This window comes from Dasypus novemcinctus, chromosome 4, assembly GCF_030445035.2.
Source record: "Dasypus novemcinctus isolate mDasNov1 chromosome 4, mDasNov1.1.hap2, whole genome shotgun sequence".
In the NCBI taxonomy this organism is placed as follows: Eukaryota; Metazoa; Chordata; class Mammalia; order Cingulata; family Dasypodidae; genus Dasypus; species Dasypus novemcinctus.
Genome location: NC_080676.1, coordinates 82,565,565 through 82,578,709, shown reverse-complemented (window position 1 = coordinate 82,578,709; position 13,145 = coordinate 82,565,565). Strand labels below are relative to the sequence as shown.

General features: G+C 37.9%; 2 pseudogenes; one reads left to right on the top strand and one right to left on the bottom strand.

Annotated features, from left to right (window-relative positions):
* Nucleotides 1-371: 371 nt before the first annotated feature.
* Nucleotides 372-1,304, bottom strand: LOC131278339 (S-phase kinase-associated protein 1-like; annotated as a pseudogene).
* A 4,108-nt stretch (nt 1,305-5,412) lies between these two features.
* LOC101427309 (elongation factor 1-alpha 1 pseudogene) lies at nt 5,413-6,791 on the top strand (annotated as a pseudogene).
* Nucleotides 6,792-13,145: the final 6,354 nt, after the last annotated feature.

The following is a 13,145-nucleotide window of genomic DNA, read 5'->3' as shown; positions in this document are numbered from 1 at the left end:
CCAAGTTGTTTTTATTTACAATGTCAACTTTTAAAAGGTCACTAAACTGAAGTTAACTGAATAGTAAACTAGGCAGAAATTGCTTTGCATAAAAAGGGAAAGCGCCAACTACAGCTTTCTATAGAGATCCCAAAGTTCTGTTTTATTCAGACCAAAGGAAAAAGAGACTTTTGATCATACTAGAAGAAACTCAGCCATAGGTTTGGAATTTATATTCAAACTCCACATGCAATGAGGACAATAGTCTGCTAATATAATTTATTTGCTGCTGCATTTGTCTACTGTTTGTCTAATATTAACAGTTATAAACAGAGTCATGCAACTAGTATTTGGAACAATCCTTACAGTGTTACAGTGTCTGGCACAATGCTTCACTTCTTTTCACACCACTGGCTTTCTCTGCATATTTGGGCTTCCCCTTCTTCAATAAAGTCATTTTTTATATTGAAGGTCATACAAGTCTTCTCAGGAGTTTTCCCTGTGATCATATTGGCAAACAGTCTTGCTTGCAACATCAAGTAAACCCTTGATGTCTAAGTTTGGGCCAGAAAAAGTTCAAAAAGTGTTCTCTGATCAACTTCCAGGAATCCTTGGTCCCAAACTCAGATATCATCTCTTTGCTTTTCTTTGTTCTCATCATCCTCTGGAGGAGGAAGGTCATCTTTGTGGTGGGTGCACCACTGAATGAACTTTTTAATATTGCTGCATTAACATATGGTAGAGGGAAGCGTACTTGGCCCAGTGGATAGGGTGTCCGCCTTACCACATGGGAGGTCTGTGGTTCAAACCCCGGGCCTCCTTGACCCGTGTGGAGCTGGCCCACACATAGTGCTGATACACGCAAAGAGTGACGTGCCACGCAGGGGTGTCCCCTGCATAGGGGAGCCCCGCACAAGGAGTGCGCCCCATAAGGAGAGCTGCCCAGTGCAAAAGAAAGTGCAGCCTGCCCAGGAATGGTGCCGCTCACATGGAGAGCTGACACAGCAAGATGATGCAACAAAAAGAAACACAGATTCCCATGTTGCTGACAACAACAGAAACAGACAAAAAGAAGAACATGCAGCAAATGGGCACAAAGAACAGAAAACTGAGGCGGGGGTGGGGAGGGAAGGGGAGAGAAATAAATAAAATAAATCTTAAAAAAAAAAAAAAAAAACATTTGGTAGAGGAACTGGGCCATTATGTCCTTTATCATCCAGGCCCCAATTTTCCAGCATGGTCTTTATAGTCACAGGTTGTTTGCCAATTTTCACATCAACTTCAAATATCTCTCCATTGGAACTCTGCAACTTAATTGAAAGCATGTTGTTTGGTTTCAAAGAGATGGTGGACTGGAGGCTGACTAGAGTGGGGTGACATCAACACAGGAAGAAGGGACAGGTGTAGAACAAGGCCTCTACCTGTCATACTCTTTTAGAATTGCCTTTTAAATTGTCTGCCTCCCCTACTAGAATGTAAACCTCCTTGATATCTGTTGTCTTTGTTGTTATATTTTCAGCAACTTTCTCAGTGTCTTCCACATAGTATATAGTCAATAAATTTTTGAATGAATGAACAAACATTAAATAATATAATGAATTTAAAGTGTTTATGAGAGTGCCTGAAATGTATAAAATAACAAATATGGTTTTTCTGCCCTGATCCATACTCCTGTCAACCACACTGGATTTCCAAAAGTAATCTTTGCCAAGTTAATATTGCAGCACAGAAATTGTAGGTCCAGAGAATATTTTTCCCATGTTAGAAATCTGAGGAGAAACTAGATATATTTCTGTTGGTGGCCAATCATAGGAAAATGGCCACACATACTTGTTACCTAATAAAGAATAAAAAGGATTGGAGAAAATAGGATAGAGTAATAAAGGAGCTATTCTTATACAAAAGGAAATTGTAATTATCACATCCCTAAAAAGTAGACATAAAAGCAAAAATGATAAATCATACCTTAACAATATATGGGTTTACTATTCACCATCTCTTACCCCAAATTTCAGTGAACCTTAAGACCAAGCTCTTCAGCTGGGCATTCAATATATTTCAAGATCTGGTTCCCAGGTTTTGCCATTATTACCCAAGGTCTTTGTGCACTTACTTCAATAAGTCCCCTGTTCTTCAAGTCCATAACAAATGCCATCTCTTCTGTGAAGTCTGTGCAATCTTTCTAAATTAATGTCATCTCTCCCTTCTTCAGAATCTCCAAGCAGTTTATTTCTATCTTTTTCCATTTCCAACACGTTTTGATGTAGGTATCTTGTCTCCCCCTTCCCCTTCACAATAACATATTTCTGTGGGGAAAGGAAAGGACTCTTACTTGTTTATCTGTATGACTTCAGAGATCAATATTATTTTTACCATGCAAAGTGTTCCTTTAATAGATAATTGTAGAATAAATTTTAAAAATAGATCAATATTATTTTTACCATGCAAAGTGTTCCTTTAATAGATAATTGTAGAATAAATTTTAAAAATATCCAGAACTGTATTCAAACTTGAAAAATTACAAAGCAATGAATAATTCTACCAAATATTCCTTGTTTCCAAAATAGACTTAGATTTTCTTGACCATAAAACTGGACAGCAGAAGATCATGATAATTCATTCTAGACCCAGTGCATTCTGGTGGGAGTCATTGCATCTATTGTTTGTAGCCACATTTTAGAACAGAAGGGCCCAGTGGGGGAAGTTTGCTGAAGACTTCCAACAGCCACAGTAGGAGTTATTTTCTTTTTCCCTGATCCCTTAAGGAAAGAATTACCTCAAAGGAAAGAAAGAAATATTACCCTTACTGTAGGAATTTCCCCTCCTCCCTACTAAGCCAAGGGATGTGAATGAAATTTTTTGTTGCAGTAGAGAAGCTGAGGCATATCTAACAAGCAGAAGCTTCAGGGAGTGGTCAAGATGCTGGCCAAGGAGGTTTTTAACTGAGTTATGTTCTGTCTCATTTTTCTAACAAGGGGACATGGGGGTGGTAAGAATGTGTGGGAGGGGAAGGCAAAGCAGAGCCCTGGTAAACAAGTAATGGGCTATAGGGCAGTGCTGCAGGGCAGAGGCCAAGAATGCTTCCTGTGGAGATTCAAAAGGGGATTGAGAAGAACACCCAGGGTTTGCTCCCTTCTCATCCAGAGCCACTCTCTTCTCTCTTCACCCTCTAGACCTCAGTTGCTCTGAGATTGTCTCCAAATCACTATATGTTATGTCACTCTTTCAAAGCCCTCTCAGTTACTGTTCTAATACAAGTTTTCCTCCTCCTGTTGTACATACAAGGCAAATTGGTGTGGTGGAATCAGAGAGGATCAGATATGAAATGTGTGTGAGATAAGGAGGGCATATGGCCAAGAGTCCAGGGTCCTCTGTTTAATTGGTGAGGCCAGTGTGAGTGAGTATGGATGACAGGAGGTTTAAAGTACATCAAAGGTGGAGTATTCAGCTAAGATGCTGGCAGCCTGGAGAGCTAGAAATGACTCAATCAGATACTGGAAACAGAGTCCAGAATAAAGCCTTGGTAGGGACAAGGACAACAGACTACTGATATCCCTTCTAGTGCTAAGTACTGTATTGGTAATAGCCATTTGTTAAGTCTCTTTATATGGAATTTTACAAGAATACAGAAAAGTACATAAAGAAAAAAAGTATAATTTAATGCTCTGCAAAATAACACCTGTGTTACTTGTGTCCAAGTCAGGAGATTAAATATTAACAGGATTCCAGAAGTTCCGTGCATGCCCCTTCTCAAACAAAACCCTTTTCCTCTTCCACAGCAGTAATCACTGTGCTGAATTTTACAGAATTCAATTTCTGCTGTATTTATTAAATAGTTTTACTACCAAATTATACACCCTTTAACAATACAGTTTAATTTTGTTTGTTTTTAAATATATAGAGAGAATAATAAAATATTTATAATATTATATCTGGTTCTTTAACTCTATATTATGGCTTAAGATTTACTCTTAGTGTATGTAAGGACCTCCAAGAGTCAGCTCATCCTACTGGGTAGTTAGTAATCAGCTACGGCTATCTAAAGCTCTGGTTTGGGAGGTCTAGGGAACCAGAAGAATGTCCTGCAATATACTTGAAAGAACGGAAGGAGGAGACTGCCCATCTGCAGAGATTCATCAGAACAGTACCCAACACCAAGGAGGCTGGTGCCTATCCTCCAATGAGGGTGCAAGCAGTCTCAGGAGCTATTCCCTGGCTGCAGTTGGAAGTTCCATTTCCCAAATCCAGGGAGGAAGAGACAGTCAGGCACCAACTTCAGCTAATGATCAGTAAATTTGGCTGGCTAAAGTATAATCCTAAGAAGAGCTAAAGTTTGAACATTTCCAAGTCAGAAAGAGGCTGGTAGCTGCCATTTTAACTTCTCCCCAGCATGAGAGGAAGCAGGCATTTTCAATCCCACATAGATTAGATTGTTGGGCACTGTGGAGGGTCTATCCCTACCCTGGGAAGGGAAGGAGGGAGACCAGTGCTACATCAGTCTACGTGAGCAACTGCAATAAGTTTTGATCCATATGACATAATTTGCTGCCCTCACTTGTGGCTCCATCCCCAACACAAACAGGGAAGGAATGGGTATGAGGCTTCATCAGTCTCTCTGAGCAACTACAGATGGTCTTGATCTGCATAGCATGGGTTACTGCACATGGCTGCAGTTCTGTCCCTACCCCTGACAGAAGAGAAAGGCGGGAGATGCTTCATTGGTTCCTGCGGCAACACGAGTAGCTTCAGCCAGCATAGCTTATAGTACCAACTACATCCTTAGCTCCTACTCCACAGCCAGCAAGGAAAAAGGGCAAGAAAAGCATAAAGAGAGAAACTGTGCCCAGAGTAAATACATGTAGTAAGCCAGATGCCAAGAAACCGACCAAAAATTACAATCTATAACAAAGAACAGGAAGATAGGGCCCAGTCAAAGGAAAAAGATAAACCTCCAGATGACATAAAGGATTGTGACAACTAATCACAGATGCTCAACTAAATCTCCTTAATAAATTCAATGAGATGGCTAAAAAGATTAAAGATATTAAGAAGACACTGGGTGAGCACTAAGAAGAATTTTAAAGCATACATAGAAAAATACCAGACCTTCTGGGAATGAAAGGCACAATATATGAAATAAAAATATACTGGAGTGGGCTATGATGTGGACATTGACTACGGGGTGCAGTGATGTTCAGAGATGTACTTACTGGGTGCAATGGATGTCTCACGATGATGGGAGAGAGTGTTGCTGTGGGGGGAGTGGGGGGTGGGGGCGGTGGGGTTGATTGGGACCTCGTATTTTTTTAATGTAATTCGTAAAAATAAATAATTTTAATTAAAAAAATATATATATATACTGGAGTTTTCACAATGGGTTTGCTCCCAGAACACAGGTGTCATGAAAACTATCACTATATCTTAAAAGCAAAAATGGGAAAGGAAAAGATTCTTATCAATATTGTCATCCCTGGACATGTTGATTAGGGAAAATCCACCACTACTGGCCACCTGTCTACAAATATGGTGGAATCAAAGAAAGAATGATCAAAAAATTTTGAAAAGGAGGCTGTTGAGATAGGAAAAGGATCCTCTGAGTCTGCCCAGGTCTTGGATAAAATGAAAGCAGAATGTAAGCATGGTATTACCATTGCTATCTCCCTGTGGAAATTTGAGATTAGCAAGTGCTGTGTGACCATTGATGCTGCAGAACACAGATACTTTATTAAAAACATGATTACAGACACACCTCAGGCTGACTGTGCTGTCCTGATCATTGCTGCTGGTGTTGGTGAGTTTGAAGCTGCCATCTCCAAGGATGGGCAGAACTGTGGCCATGCCCTTCTGGCTTACACATTGGGTATGAAACAACTAATTGTTGGTGCTAACAAAATGGATTCCACTGGGCCACACTACAGCCAGAAGAGATATGAGGAAATCATTAAGGAAAGCAGCACCTATATTAAGAAAATTGGCTATGACCCTGATACAGTAGCATTTGTACCAATTTCTGGTTGGAATGGTGACAACATGTTGGAGCCAAGTGCTAACATGTTTTGGTTTAAGGGATGCAAAGTCACCCATAAGAACAGAAATGCCAGTGAACTATGCTGCAAGAAGCTCTGGATTGCATCCTGTTACCTACTTGTTCAACTGGCAAACTGTTGAGTTTGACTCTTCAGTATGTCAACAAAATTTATGGTATTGGGACTGTCTCTATGGGCTGAGTGGAGACTGGTGGTCTCAAACCAGGCATTATGGTTACCTTTGCTCTAGTCAACGTTACAATTAAATTAAAGTCTGTTGAAATGCATCATAAAGCTAGGAGTGAATATCTTCCAGGACAATGTGGCCTTCAATGTCAAGAACATTTCTGTAAAAGATGTTCATCATGGCAATGTGGCTGATGACAGCAAAAATGACCCACCAATGGAAGCAGTTAGCTTCATTGCACAGGTGATTATCCTGAACCATCCAGGCCAAATCAGTGCTGGCTATGCACCTGTGCTGGATTGTCACACAGCTCACATTTCTTGCAAGTTTGCATAGCTAAATAAGAAGATTGATTACCATTTTGGTAAAAAGCTAGAAGATGGTTCCAAATTCCTGAAATCTGGTGATACTGCCATCATTGACATGGTTCTTGGAAAGCCCATGTGTGTTGATAGCTTCTCTGACTATCCTCCTCTGGACCATTTTGCTCTTTATGGTATGAGACAGTTGCTATGAGGGTCATCAAGGCAGTGGACAGTAAGGCTGCTGGAGTTGGCAAGGTCTCCAAGTATGTGCAGTAAGTTCAGAAGGCTAAGTGAATATTATCCACAACACCTGCCACCTCAGTCTTAATCAGTGTTGGAAGAACTGTCTCATAACTGTTTGTCTCAATTGGTTATTTAAGTTTAATAGTAAAAGGCTGGTTAATGATAACAATGCATCATAAAACCTTCAGAAGGAAAGGAATTTTTTGTGGAACATTTGTTTTGGTGTGGCAGTTTTAAATTATTAGTTTTTAAAATCATTACTTTTTTCAATGGAAACAACTTGACCAAAAATCTGTCATAGATTTTTGAGACCCATTAAAACAAAGTTTATTAAGAAAAAGAAATGCACTGGGCATATAACAGCACATTCAAAGAGGCAGAAGAAAGGCTCCATGAGCTTTAAGATAGGGCCTATGAAAGCAAACATACAGAAGAACAGATAAATAAAAGAATGGAAAAAATTGAACATAGTATCAGGGAACTAAATGACAGCACAAGACATGCAAACATACATTTCATGGGTGTCCCAGAAGGAGAGAGAAGGAAAAAAGAGGAATATTTGAAGAAATAATGGTAGAAAATTACCCAACCCTATTGCAGGACATAGATATCCTTGTCCAAGAAGTGGAATGTACTCCCATCCAAATAAATCTGAATAGATTTACTCTGAGACACACAGTAATTGGAATGTTAAATGACAAAGACAAAAAGAGAATTCTGAGAACAGCAAGAGAAAAGAATTGCATGACATACAAAGGATACCCAGTAAGATTAAATGTTGGTATTTCTCATCAGAAAGCATAGAGGCAAGAAGGCAGTGGTATGATATATTCAAGATACTGCAAGAGAAAAATACTGCCAGCAAAGAATCTTATATCCAGAAAGAGTATCTTTCAAAAATTAGAGTGAGTTTAGGATATTCACAGATAAACAGAAACTGGAGAGTTTGTACCTGAGAGACCAGCTTTGCAGGAAATACTAAATGGAATGCTACAGATTTAAAAGAAAAGACAAAAGAGAGGTATTTGAAAGGGAGTTTAGAAATAAAGATGATATCGGTAAAACTGAAAGTGTATAAGGATGGCTAAAATAAAATATGAAAAATCAAACCCAAAGGTCAAAATGGATGAAGAACTGCCTTTGAATGTTAATGTATTAAATTCCCCAATGAAAGACACGAACTCATTGAATGGATAGGAAAATATGAGCCATCTATATGCTGTCTACAAGAGACTCACCTGAGACCCAAGAAGACAAAAAGGTTGAAAGTGAATGGCTGGAAAAAGATATTCCATTCATACAGTAAACAGAAAAAGAAAAAAAAAAAGCTGGAGTAGTTATACTTATATTCAATGAAATAGACATTAAAAACAAAACTGTTATTAGGGAAAAGGGAGGGCATTATAAATTAACAAAAGGGGCAATTCTCCAGGAAGAAATAATCATGAATGTATATGCCTCTAACCAGGATGTCCCAAATTAGATGAGGCAAACACTGGCAAAAAATGAAGAGATAAATAGATGTCTCTACAATAATATTTGGAGACTTAAATATAACACTCTTAGCATTGGATAGAACATCTGGGCAGAGGATCAATAAAGAAACAGAGAGCATGAATAATATGATAAATGGACCAAACCTAATAGACATATAAAGAAATTATACCACAAACAGAAGGATATACATTTTCCTCAAGTGCTCAAAGAACTTTCTCCATGATAGACAATATGTTCGGTCACAAAGCAGATCTCAAAAAATTCAACAAGATTTAAATTATACAAATCACTTTCTCTGATCATAATGGAATGAAATTAGAAATCAACAACAAATGGAAAAAGGGGAAATTCACAAATATATGGAAATTAAACAACACACTCAAATAATCAGTGAGTCAAAGAAGAAATTACAAGAGAAATAAGTAAATAACTTAAGAAAAATCAAAATGAGAACACAACATATCAAAACCTATGGGATGCAGTGAAGGCAGTGCAGAGAGCAAAATTCCTACTCCTCAATGCTTAAATTTAAAAAGAAGAATGAGCTAAAAATCAGTTTTGAGTACACAGTTGGAGAAACTAGAAAAAGAACAGCAAACTATTCTCAAAGAAATCTGAAGGAATTAAATAACAAAAATTAAAATAGATATAAATGAAATTGAGAACAAAAAAAGAAAACAATAGAGAATTAACAAAAGCAAAAAAAATTGGTTCTTCAATAAGATTAACAAAACTAACAAACCCTTAACTAGATTGACAAAGAAGAAAAGAGAGAAGATGGAAATAAAATAAAATTGAAAACAGGGACATTAATATTGATGCCACAGAAGTAAGAGATCATAAGAGGATACAATGAACAATTGTACACCAACAAACTAGAAAATGTAAATGAAATGGCAAAAATCCTTTGAACATATGAACAACTTACACTGACCATAGAAGACATTAATAAACTCATCACAAGAGATTGAAACTGTCATCAAACAACTCCCTAAAATGGAAAGCACAGGACCAGATGGTTTCTCAGGTGAGTTATACCTAGGAGTCAAAGAAGATTTAATACCAATCTTACTCAAAATCTTCCAAAAAGTTAAACAAGAAAGGAATGCTACCAAACTCATCCTATGAAACCAATACCACCTTAATACCAAAGCCAGATATTATGATAAAAGAGAATTACAGACCCATTTCCCTAGTGAATACAGATGTAAAAACTCTCCAAAAATTACTCCCTAACTGAAGACAAGAACATATTAAAAGAATTAATCATCATGATCAAGTGGGTTTTATACCAGGCATGCAAGGGTGATCTTATACTTAATTTGTGCATAATACACAAAATTAATTAACCATAGAAGAAAGATCACATGATCCTATTGATTAATGAGAAAAGGCATTTGACAAATACAGCATTGTTGCTTGATAAAAATATTTCAAAAGATAGGAAATAAAGGAAATTTTCAACATGATAAAGGCCATGTATGAAAAACCAACAGCTAACATTGTACTCAATGGTGAAAGACTAGCTTTCCTATTGAGATCAGAAATGAGACAAGGATGCCCACTGTCATTGTTCTTTGGTATAGGGCTAGAGTTCTAGCTAGAGCAATCAGGCAAGAAAATGAAATAAAAGACATCCAAATCAGAAAGGAAGAAATAAAACTTCACTATTTGCAGATGATATGATCCTATACCTAGAAACTCCTGAAAAAAAAAACAATAAAAAAGCTGCTAGAGCTAATAAATGATTTCAGTAGAGTGGCAGCATACAAGATTAATATGCAAAAATCAGTAGTGCTTTTATATACTAGTAATGTGCAATCTGAGGAGGAAGTCAGGAAAAAATTCCATTTACAATAGCGAGAAAAGAATCAAGTATTTAGACATAAACTTAAAGAAGGATGTAAAGCACTTACATTCATAAAACTACAAAGCATTGGTAAATAAATCAAAGAAGACCTAAATAAATGGAAGAACATTCTGTGCTCATGGACTGGAAGACTAAATATTGTTAAGAAGTCAATTCTACCCAAACTGAGATACAGAGTCAATGCAATTCCAATAAAAATTCCATCAACAATTTTTGAAGAAGTGGAAAACACAATTATCAAATTTATTTGGAAGGGTAAGGGTCCTAAAATAGCCAGAAAAATTCTTTAAAAGAAAGAGCAAAGTTGGAAGACCTTCACTTCAGGACCTTAAATCATATTACTTAACTACAGTGGTAAAAAAAACAGCATGGTACCGGGATAAGGATAGACACATAGACCAATGGAACTGAAATGATGATGTAGAAACAGACCTTCACATCTATAGTCAAGTGATTTTAGACAAGGCTGTCAAATCTTCCCACCTAGTTCAGAACAGTCTATTCAACAAATGATGCTGGGAGAACTGGATATCTATATCCAAAAAGAGAAAGAGGACCCCTATTACATTTTACACAAAAATTAACTCAAAATGGATCAAAAACCTAAATATAAAAGCTAGAACCATAAAACTCCTAAAAGGAAATGGAGGGAAACATCTTCAAGACCTGGTTGTAGGTGGTGGATTCTTAAACTTTACCCCAAAAGCATTAGCAATGAAAGAAAACATGGATAAATGGGACCTCCTGAAATATAATCACTATTGTGATTAAAAGCACTTCATCAAGAAGGTGAAAATGCAGCCCATTAAATGGGAGAAAATATTTGGACACCACATATCCAATAAGGCATTAATTTCCATGGTATATAAAGAGATCATACAACTCAACAATAAAAGAGCAAGCAATCCAATTTTAAAATGTGCAAAATACTTGAATAGACATTTCTCCAAAGAGGAAATACAAACAGGCAAAAAGCACATGAATATTCAATATCACTAGCTATTAGGGAAATGTAAACCAAAATGACAATGAGATATCATGTCACACTGCACAGAATGACCATATTTTTTTAAGAAACTAGAAAACAATAAGTGCTAGAGAGCATGTGGGGAAATAGGAACACTCCTTCACTGTTGGTGGACATGTAAAATGGTGCAGCCTCTGTGGAAGATAGTTTGGCGGTTCTTCAGAAAGCTAAATATAGAACTTCCATACAATCCAGCAATTCCTCTACTATGAATATATCCAGAAGAGCTGAAAAGTGTGACATGAACAGACATCTACATGCTGGTGTTCATAGGGGCATTATTCACAATTGCCATAAGATGGAAACAACCCAAATGTTCATTAACTGATGAATGAAAACAAAATGTGGCATATACATACAATGGAATATTATGCTACTGTAAGAGGAAATGAAATTGGGACACATATGATAACATGGATGAGCCTTAGAGACATTATGCTAAATGAAATAAGGCAGACCCAAAATGACAAATATTGCATGTCTCACTAATGTGAACTAAATGTAAAAATAGAGATGGGGCAAGATGGCATCCAAGTAAGTACACCATCATCATCTCTCCTGCAAAGAACCGGCTGAGTGGTGATAGAATTCTGCTGGAGCAGGCTGTTTCAGGGACCTATAAAGCAGGAGGTGTCTCAATGTCAATCTGGAGAGACTGAGACAAAATTAGTGCTGGCTCAAGGTAAAACTGTGGGTTTCTAACACTGAACTCAGAAGCTATGGAAAGGTAAATCCCTTTTCCCTAGGGCTTAGGGCTGCAGTGTTCCCTGAGAACTGCCAGTTGCAATGCAGAATTCCCAAGCCCCATGTTCCCCAAACATGTGAACCCCAAGTCCATGTTCCCTGAACCCCCACAACCCACATTTAACAGACCCATGTACCCCGAGTACACATTCTGCCAGATCTCTGTTTCCCAAACCCAGTACCCCTGGAAATCCAGTATTGCCCTAGCCCTCTGGTCTTGGTGTAATTCTGGGAGTGGGAGGGTTTAGGTGAGAGGTGCAGAGGGCCCCAAGGAGTACAGGTTCAATTTTCTGGTCTCCCCCTTTTATTGAGTTTGGAAGAGGATACTAGCTGACTTGGGGAGAGCCTAGGATGAGAGGAGGGATGAATCTGCTGAGAGAGCCCAATTTACCTAAATGCCCTGGAATAGGAAACTTGGTCTGGGAGAAGGTGAAGTCAGAAAATTAACTAGCCCCCCTGTAGCACACCTAAGGGAGAGGGACAGTAGGACGTGCTTTGCAGGCTTCCAATAGCATATTTAGGACTCCTGGCAAGGGGTGGGTGCTCTCTCTCAAGAAATTAAGAGACATTATTTTCTGGGGTGAGTTGGTTCACGAGGGACCCATTTGAATCTCCTATGGGAGTCCTCACACAGCCTTCCAACTGCCCTGGGAGAGAGGGAAGTGAGGAAGGGAGAAAGGGGGAAGGCCAGACTCCTAAGTAGTTTATTCAATTGCAAATAAGATTCCTTGTTTGAGGCCTTGTCTGGTCTTTTTTGTTGGTTTGTTTTCTTGTTTTTCCTTCCTCTTTATTCCCCCATGGCCCTTTTTTTTCTTTTTTCCTTTCTCTTTTTCTTGCTTGCCTTTTTTCCCTCTTTCCATTTTTTTCTTCTTTTTTCTTTTTTTTATATTAGGCACTGCAGGCAACATTTCTTATCTGCTGTGCTTCATCATCCTCAATTTCCTCTTTTCTGCATGTACTGATTTTGGCAACCAATGCTATCCCCTTTCCTTTATATCTCTCTATCCTCCATCATTATTGTTTCTCTTATATTCCACCTCACTTTATTTAGCTCCCAATATTTCTGACTTTTTATCTCTAATACCTCTATTCTGTTTTCTATCTTTTATTCACTTTTTATATTATTGTCCTTTCTTTTCTCTTTCCTTATCTCCTGACCACACAAGCCTTTTAATTCATACTATACTCCTCCCCATATTCAGTTTACTATCTCATTACAGGTACTCCACATTTTTACTATTATAGCTCTACACAGCTTACATAAGTT